The sequence below is a fragment of the Cicer arietinum genome, chromosome 3, assembly GCF_000331145.2.
Source record: "Cicer arietinum cultivar CDC Frontier isolate Library 1 chromosome 3, Cicar.CDCFrontier_v2.0, whole genome shotgun sequence".
Taxonomy (NCBI): Eukaryota; Viridiplantae; Streptophyta; class Magnoliopsida; order Fabales; family Fabaceae; genus Cicer; species Cicer arietinum.
Genome location: NC_021162.2, coordinates 21,338,635 through 21,346,725, shown reverse-complemented (window position 1 = coordinate 21,346,725; position 8,091 = coordinate 21,338,635). Strand labels below are relative to the sequence as shown.

General features: G+C 32.0%; 1 long non-coding RNA gene across 5 annotated transcripts; it reads left to right on the top strand.

The window, feature by feature from the left end:
- The first annotated feature begins 5,273 nt into the window (after window positions 1-5,273).
- On the top strand, window positions 5,274-8,091 carry LOC101509695 (uncharacterized). Of its 5 annotated transcripts, XR_003471812.1 has the most exons (7): window positions 5,274-5,790; window positions 5,987-6,061; window positions 6,174-6,217; window positions 6,309-6,375; window positions 6,749-7,117; window positions 7,243-7,352; window positions 8,011-8,091. It is a non-coding gene; the product is annotated as an uncharacterized lncRNA (long non-coding RNA). The 5 variants fall into 5 exon arrangements; XR_003471813.1 differs by lacking the exon at window positions 5,987-6,061; XR_012162206.1 differs by lacking the exon at window positions 5,274-5,790 and having other exon boundaries at window positions 5,810-6,375; window positions 7,249-7,352.

The window sequence follows — 8,091 nt, the reverse complement described above, 5'->3', positions numbered from 1 at the left end:
GTGTATGAAACAGTAAACCCAAGAGAGGTGCGATCAATTGGTCATTTTGATGTCAACCTTCAAAGAAAATGGTGTGATTGTGGAAAATTTCAGGCTATACATGTTCATTGTTCACATGTCATAGCTGCATGTTCTTACGCTCACCAAAACTATTTAGTGCTTCTACTTGACGTGTACAAGGTTGTTAATGTATTTAACATCTACAAAGAAGAGTTTCCACCTATAACTAATGAAAGATATTGGCTCACATATGAAGGTGAAACATTATATCACAATCCTCAAATACGGAAAATTAAAAAAAGGTCATCCAAATAGTACCCGTATTAGAACTAAAATGGACGTTAAAGAAAAAGCACCAAGAAAATGTGGACTATGTCGGTTAATAGACCATACTCGAAAACATTGTCCAAATGTTACAACCAACTCTAGTTAATTTGTGTAATTAATTTGTATTTATGTATTTTTATGAATTATATATATATATATATTATTTTTGTTATTTCAATAAAAATTGAAAAAAAATTGATTTTTTTTAAATCCTTTAGGAAATCGCCATTTGGAACTTGAGCTTCCTTAAGAAAGTCGTCATTCCAAATGGCGACTTATAACTAAAAATAAAAAGAGGATAGTTTAGTATTTAAGTTTCAAAAGAGAGTAGTTTGGTAAATTTTTTTTTCAAAAAGGGTTATTTAAAAACAAAAACCTATGCTAGTTGCATTTTCCTAAAAGCCCTAAGTAATTTTTATAAGTTATTTGAACGAATTTATTGAAATAAATTTAAAATAGCTTATCAATATGTTATAAATTCTTAAAGCTTTTTCATCCAAAAAAAAAAAATTAATAAGCTCAACTATGCTTACACACCTAAATGCAATTAATTAGATAAGCTCATATAAGTTGTAAATAAATTATTGTTTGTAATTAATGTAGAGATAGATTTTTGGAGGCGACATCCACTTTCATAGTGAAGTCTTGTCACTGTTTTCGTGAGCATCGCTGGGAGGATTTTGTAGATAAACACGTTATTAAAGATTTATAACGGTTATGAAATACGTTGGCAGAAAGTTTCAATTTTGATGCATATGGTCGACAATGTCTTGATGCAAGGTGCATCATTTCTTACAAGGCAATGCAGGGAGGAAATAATATGAAATGGAAGTGTTTGATATGGATTGCAACTTTTTGGAGTCTGTGGTTAATGAGAAATGAAATTCTTTTTCAATATGTTGTTTATGATGTAGGAAAGATGTTGGATATCATAAAAGTCATATCTTAGTTTTGGTTCATGCATAAAGTTAAAGTTAAGTCTTGTTATTGCTTTTTTGTATTTTAATTATTTGGTTTGTTTTTGAAGAGAAACATTTTTGCTTGTATAGGGTTGAGGTACCCTTTATACTCCCCTTAATACAATTTGTTGCTTATAAAAAAAATGTATGTGTTCAATCATCTTTTTTTTTAATCATATAAATTATTATTATTTTTCTTCAAAATTAATATATCACTCTAAATATAGATATCAAATAAGAAATGAGTATATAATATATTAGACATTTCCCACCAAATTTCTTTATCTCCTTCTTCGGTTGTTCTAGATATTAGATCATGGATCACAAATAAACCATTCAAATTGCATAAATATTGTCATAAGGTTCTTTGACTTAATTTCATTAAATGCGATGACAATAAGGAGGAATACTTTGGAATGGAAACTTCAAGGACTAGTCATGTTGATGTCTCCAAATTTGATACAAGTGGAATACTATAACATTTAGATAAGGTGTTGTAGCATATGAAAGTGTGTTACATTTAGTTAGATTTTGTTATAACCAGTAGTGGCCATAACTAATTTAACATAATTCTGCTTTATTATTGTTTCAATGGCAACTTGTATTTAGGGGTCTTATAAATAGCACAAGAGGTATCTTTATGTGGTAATTTTAAGAAGGGAAACTTTTGAAAGTGGAGTATGATGTAAAAAATTTCATGTAAACTTTCTACATTGTAAAAAGAAAATTAGAGAGATTGATAAATCAAGGAGTTGTGTGAAAATAGAGTAGTGAAAAGGTTGGTGATTCTTGTAATTGTTTTTCAACAGAGGGGGTATCGTAGGAGCCGACAGAAAATTATATGGCAATAGGATTCATCATGCATTGTTCATCATATGTTAAAATAATATTGGGATTTGCAACCAGAATTAACCAACAAAACAAAAAAATTAACAATTGCAGAAAACGAAACAAAACGGAGAACGTTCTTGATTTTCTGCTGAAAACGGAGAATATTCTGAAAAACCAGAAAAGGGAGAACATTTAACATTATCTTTTCTGCAGTTTTGAAAACATCAGTTTTTCAATCAAAGTAAAAATAAACAAAGAAAGATAAGGAAATAATAACACTCGTATTTACGTGTTCGACCTCAATTGATGAGCCCACCTACGTCACGGGCAAGCAAGAAAAACAATTCACTATTGAGATTTGAATTTTACAAGATTAAGCCACTTCAAGATTGTTCACCTAGTCTTCACTATTTTTCTCTTTTATCACAATCTCTCTTTTTTCTCCTTTAATCTTCTTACAGATTTCCTATGAATCATGAATTGCACATCCCTCTATTTTCCTCAGCAATCACTGCTACAACAACTCTCAACAACACCTCCATGCATTTACAATTATAGTATTTAAAATTAAATTTTTTAACTAACTATAACTAACATTGTCATAATTAAATTTAGTTATAACTAACTCCAAGTTGTTACTGATTTGAGACATATTTCTACATCATCATTATAAAGTTGTAATGTGCTCCCTCTCCCGTGAATTAGGTCTTTTAAGTTATTATGTGAAGTTGTTAGGTGCTCCCTCGTCGTGTTATGTGTTTCCTCTCTCTTCTTTATTTATTGTTTGTTCTACTTAATTATTTTTTGGGTTTTGTTTTAGTTGGTAATTGAGTTCTTATATCGATGTTTTTGTTATTTTCATTGGTTGCATGTATTGTTAATATCCATAACAAGTTATTACTTGCAATAGCACCTGTGGTGTTTTCCAAGTCGTTGATCACCTTATTGTTTGCACTTTTCAAAAACTTTAACAACATAAAAAGAAGAACATATCATCGAAAATTTACGAAGACACAATGCAACAATATAAGGTGATTTAAGAGACAAATAATTTAAAATTTGCAAAGACTAAGAGACATATTGATAATAGATAAATTAATTAAGCTCATACTCGACTCTATGAAGATATGAAAGTTAGGGTTCTATAGATTATATGGACTTTGATGTTGTTAGGTTATGATTTGCTAAGTAGATGTTTTACTATTTAATCAAAGGTAGAGGATATAATATGGAGACACACTGGTTAGTAGAGAGATTTGATTTTTAGAAAGAGATGATATCCTTTCTTTCAAGAAAATCTTCCCCAACCTTAGGGTTTAGTGGTGACTTCCTCCCACATCTTTGGTGATCCTTTACCACTTTGGTGGTCTTTCCCCTCCTCTTTTAGGAGCATAACCACTTCTCATTTGGAAGTTTATCACCTTGTTTCTCTTGCTCTCCCTTCTATAAAGGGTCTTTTCTCTTTAACCAAAAATTTCTCCCTTTTTCCCTCACACCATATTCTCTTCTCAAACAATACAGATAAATTTGACTCTATTAGGAATTTAGAACTAGATTACAGATTTTTCACTATCTCTCTACCATCTTTAAACACAAGGAGGCTTCACTCATGCTAGTGGGAGAGTTAGAGTTGACACACCCCGTCAAAGTCACAACCTACCTACCAAGAATGTTTCTCCAACATCAAAACTGACACCAACTCATCCTTCTCCAAAGCCACCGTGGCGGTTTTTATTTTTCTTTTTATTGTCGTTGGTTGCTATTAGATCTAGCTGTATTTATTTTTGTGTGTTTTAAGGACACACTCATGTTGTTTGATGAAAAGCCTGCTATGAGTTGGACATTTTAGAACAATTTTATGTGTGCAATTACTACCTTTCTCTCAACTCCATTTTTACTTATCATATGATATTTAGTCACTTAATTTGTCTGGACATTTATGAGACCATTTGAAGTCAAAATATGTTTGAAGAAGTGAATAAATAATCACCAATTTTTATCTCTTTAATCTTGAAGTGTGTAGGAATCTTTTGGTAGGCTAGAAAGCATGCTCTAGGTTTTGATTGGAATTTGTTCTAAACTAGACTCCAGCACAAAGCTAATTGGACTTTATCATGAAATGACTCAAACCTAATGCCTCGTAGGTCCATCTTAGTACAACACAAGACATCAATGTGCACTTGCATCACAATTGAGCATGTCCCTTCCCTATGTCATCATTGTATGATCATCATGAAATAACCATTTGAATATTCGTTGAGGATTGCGTAACCTCCTAATTGTATGACCATCCACTACTAGAAATTTGCTTTTTACCTGCGGATTTTCCTGCGGAATTATATCCGCTAGTAATACGTGAGGATTTTCCTACGGTTCACAATTATCTTAAGACTTTTCCTATGGTATCATGTTCCGCAGGTAAAACGGCAGGTAACGTTTTCGTTTGCAGCGGATTTACATACGACTATCTTTCCGCATCAAATTTCATCTTTTTCCATATGATTTATCTGCGGCAAGTTTCCGAAGCAAATTCCATGGCAAATTCCGCAGGAAATTCCGTAGCAAAGTTTATGAGTGTTTTATCCTTAACAAATTCCGCAGGAAAATTTCATGTCAATATTTATGATTTTATATATCGTATTTGAAATTCGCTAAATTTAGTTTTGACAAAATATTTGCATAAAATCTCTTTATTTTGAACATTCTATAAACTACATTGAAGGTTTTGAATTTTTGAAGAAAATTACATTATTTCAGAAAAACTTCTCATCTAAATATACTATATGAGAGAAAAAAAGTGGGAAATAATGTGAAAAAAGAAAAAGATGTAAAAAGTATGTGTTGTATTATTTGATATAAGAAAAGAGAGAGAAATTATATTATTTTTAAATGACAAATATGCCCTTAAACTAATTTGTTTTCTTATTCTAATTTAATAATTTTTAAGTTTCAAATAATTAGTTTATTTAACTTTAAAATTAATTAATACACTACAACATTTTATACCTAAGACAACGCCTATTTTTTTGATAGTCAAAAAACCGTTCTCATATGGTAGAAAAGGCAACATTTTTAATTTTTGTTGCTGTTATATGCTAAAAAGTTTAGGTTACTTAAGAACGGTTCATATCTGTACTTGTATATTACAACACGGTTTTTTGTAAATTGTTTTATGCTACATTTACAAACTATTGTGGTATATTCATATATTGAAGAAGCTTTCTCTATAGTCTAATTAAGAACTAACTATTTCTTCTACTTAAACTCATTTTCTCTTATTTCACGAAAACCCTAGATTTTCTCTAAACAGGTAAACCTCCCAATCCTTCACCGTCTTCAACCTTGCGTAGATCGGTTCAACCTTCGTCTTTAACATACATCTTAAACCTTCAATCGTTCACTGTCTTCGATCCTTAAAACCTCATCTTAACCCTTCAACCTCCACTTGCTCCACTCACGACTATTTCAAGCACCTCGTGCGGCTTTATTCATTCTCTTTGTGCGGCTTTATTCATTCTCTTTGTGCGGCTTTATTCATTCTCTTTGTGCGTCTCTGTATCAACCATCTGTGCGTTAGGGTTTCATCTAAACCCTCCACTCCTCCATTCAATCGCCATAATTCACTCTTGATTAATTGTGCGCGCTCTGTTCTAGTTACTATGCCACAAGATTTGTGAGCTTCTCCTCTTTCCACTGTACTTTAGTTAATTAAAGGATTTCTTTTCTATGGTGATTTCTTGTTTTACTATTGTGCTTGACCCGTCTCTTTTGTTCAAAGATTTTAGTTTTTCAACTATTATTATACCACAAATATATATTACCTGATATTGGGTTTGTGAATCACCCGTTCGTACATGTTGCTTAATTAGGTCTCCATCATTGTGGCTCCACTTATTTGCCTCTTTAGGATTTAGGGTTTATGGTTAATTCATGGATTATTTGAGGTAAATGAGGTCATTACATGATTTTCATGTGGATTCTTGATTCAATTTTATGGTTTTGTTAGCTTTTTTTTCAAATAAATTGGGAGTTGATATGTCTTTGTTTTATTTGTAGGAAATTCCCTTACCCCTGTTTTGATTCATTGCAATTGAGGAAAGGTATAGTTTGAACTACGAGTTTTTCGGTGGACTAGTGTAGCTCTGATGATAGGTTAGTTATGATTTTGTTGAGATGGGTGTTTTTATGCAGGTGGTATGCCAAGTATGATTGGTCTTCCTTCAGATCATGCACTTGTTGAGGATGATGAATGCTTAAGGTTCTTTTTCTCTTAACAAGCATTTGTGTTAATATAAAATTAGTCCCACTGCATTTATTTTTGTGAAGCAAGCAAGCACTAAGATCACAAATCGAAATTGAAAAAGTGGTGAGCCCTTTAAATAATATTTAGAAATGAGACAAACCTGATAATTAAGAATGGGAACCAATTGCCATCAAGTGCTTCTGAAACCGTAAATCATATTCAACAGACTATTGATTATCCTGGAGGATTTAACTATGCCTCTTAAAAGCATGGTTGCGCCAAATGTATGCTTTCTAATTGTGAAGCTGGAATATGATAATAGAAAATTTTAACTACCTCTTCACAATTTTTTCTATTTCCCTTTATTAATTTTCATATTTCATGACAGGAAACAATGACGAATGAAATCAACGTTAAGCTATTGATCGAGTTTGCCTGAACTACCAATGTTGTAGGCACCTGCAACCATATATTTTCTCTGCTTTCTGTTGTTGGGTTAGTTTTTTTCAATTGACTCCTACATAGCCATGACCGCACAGCACAGTGTCACCGATTACCACTCAACACCCACAAAACCATTGATGTATAAGAAGAAACGCATTTGGTCTTGGAATAATTAAATTGAATTTGACCCAAAAAAAAAAAGAGTTGTTAGTTGAGAATTGAGAATTGTTGTTAGGTTTGGAAGAGAATGGGAAGAAAAGAATCTATTCGTTGTTACTTCTTCCTCACCAGCTTCTTGTTCATCCTCTGATCGGTGAGTTCTTCATTTCTCTCGTCTTGCTCTCACTTTTTTTTTTCAGTTCTAAGATTTCTATTGCTTTGTTTTGTTTATTTCGTACGAGATCTCATAATTTTTTATATCACTGATCTTGTTATCAGTGTCAGCTTAGGGTTTTTCTTCTGATTTAGCCACCACCGTCACACTTTGCGGCCATCGAATCTTAACCTCTTTAAGTTGCATCTCAAATTCGTTGTCATCTAACCTCTTTGTAAGTGTTGCATGCCACTCTATTTTATTTCAGTATCATTTCTTGCCATTTTTCATTATTCTCGTTTCATTATTCATTTTCGTTAATTGTAGTGAGTTAGGGTTTTGATTTTCTTCTGATTTAGGGTTTTTCTTCTAATTTAGTGTTTTTGTGTGTTGTTTCTTTGAACATTTTCAATGTTGCCATTGCTACATGCATAGAGGTATTGATGTTGATTCAATGTCCCTGTCAATTATTATTTCCATTGTCGCCATTTTCCACTTTGTTGTTTGGTTTTGCTTAGTTTTGTTGGACTTTCAGGTACAAGCTAATGTTTGTCTTGTACTACTTTATTTATTTGCAAGGTTTTTGGTTAGTATAAGATAGTTCGGTGAAAAAATTTCAAATGTGTTGTTTAATTCTCTCAAATTTGAGTCAATCGGTAAAGATCGAACTATGCTTTACTGACTGCGTAAATGAAAGAATCCTTAACTGCACGGTATCAGTAAGGTCATTTATCAGCATTTATATGGTTAATGTATGCAGGTTTGAATGCAACTTTAAAACTCCAAGCTGCATACACTTGTACCGTTTTTTCAATTTAGTGACAAATATAAAGTGCCAATTTAAATCATGTATATTTTGACTTATTATAGCTACTTCTGTTGTTTTGTCATAGCTAAAAGCCAGATATGGAGGAACTTATGTGTTGACAATGACAACATCTTCGGATCGCGAGAAGAATGTAGAGAACATGGTA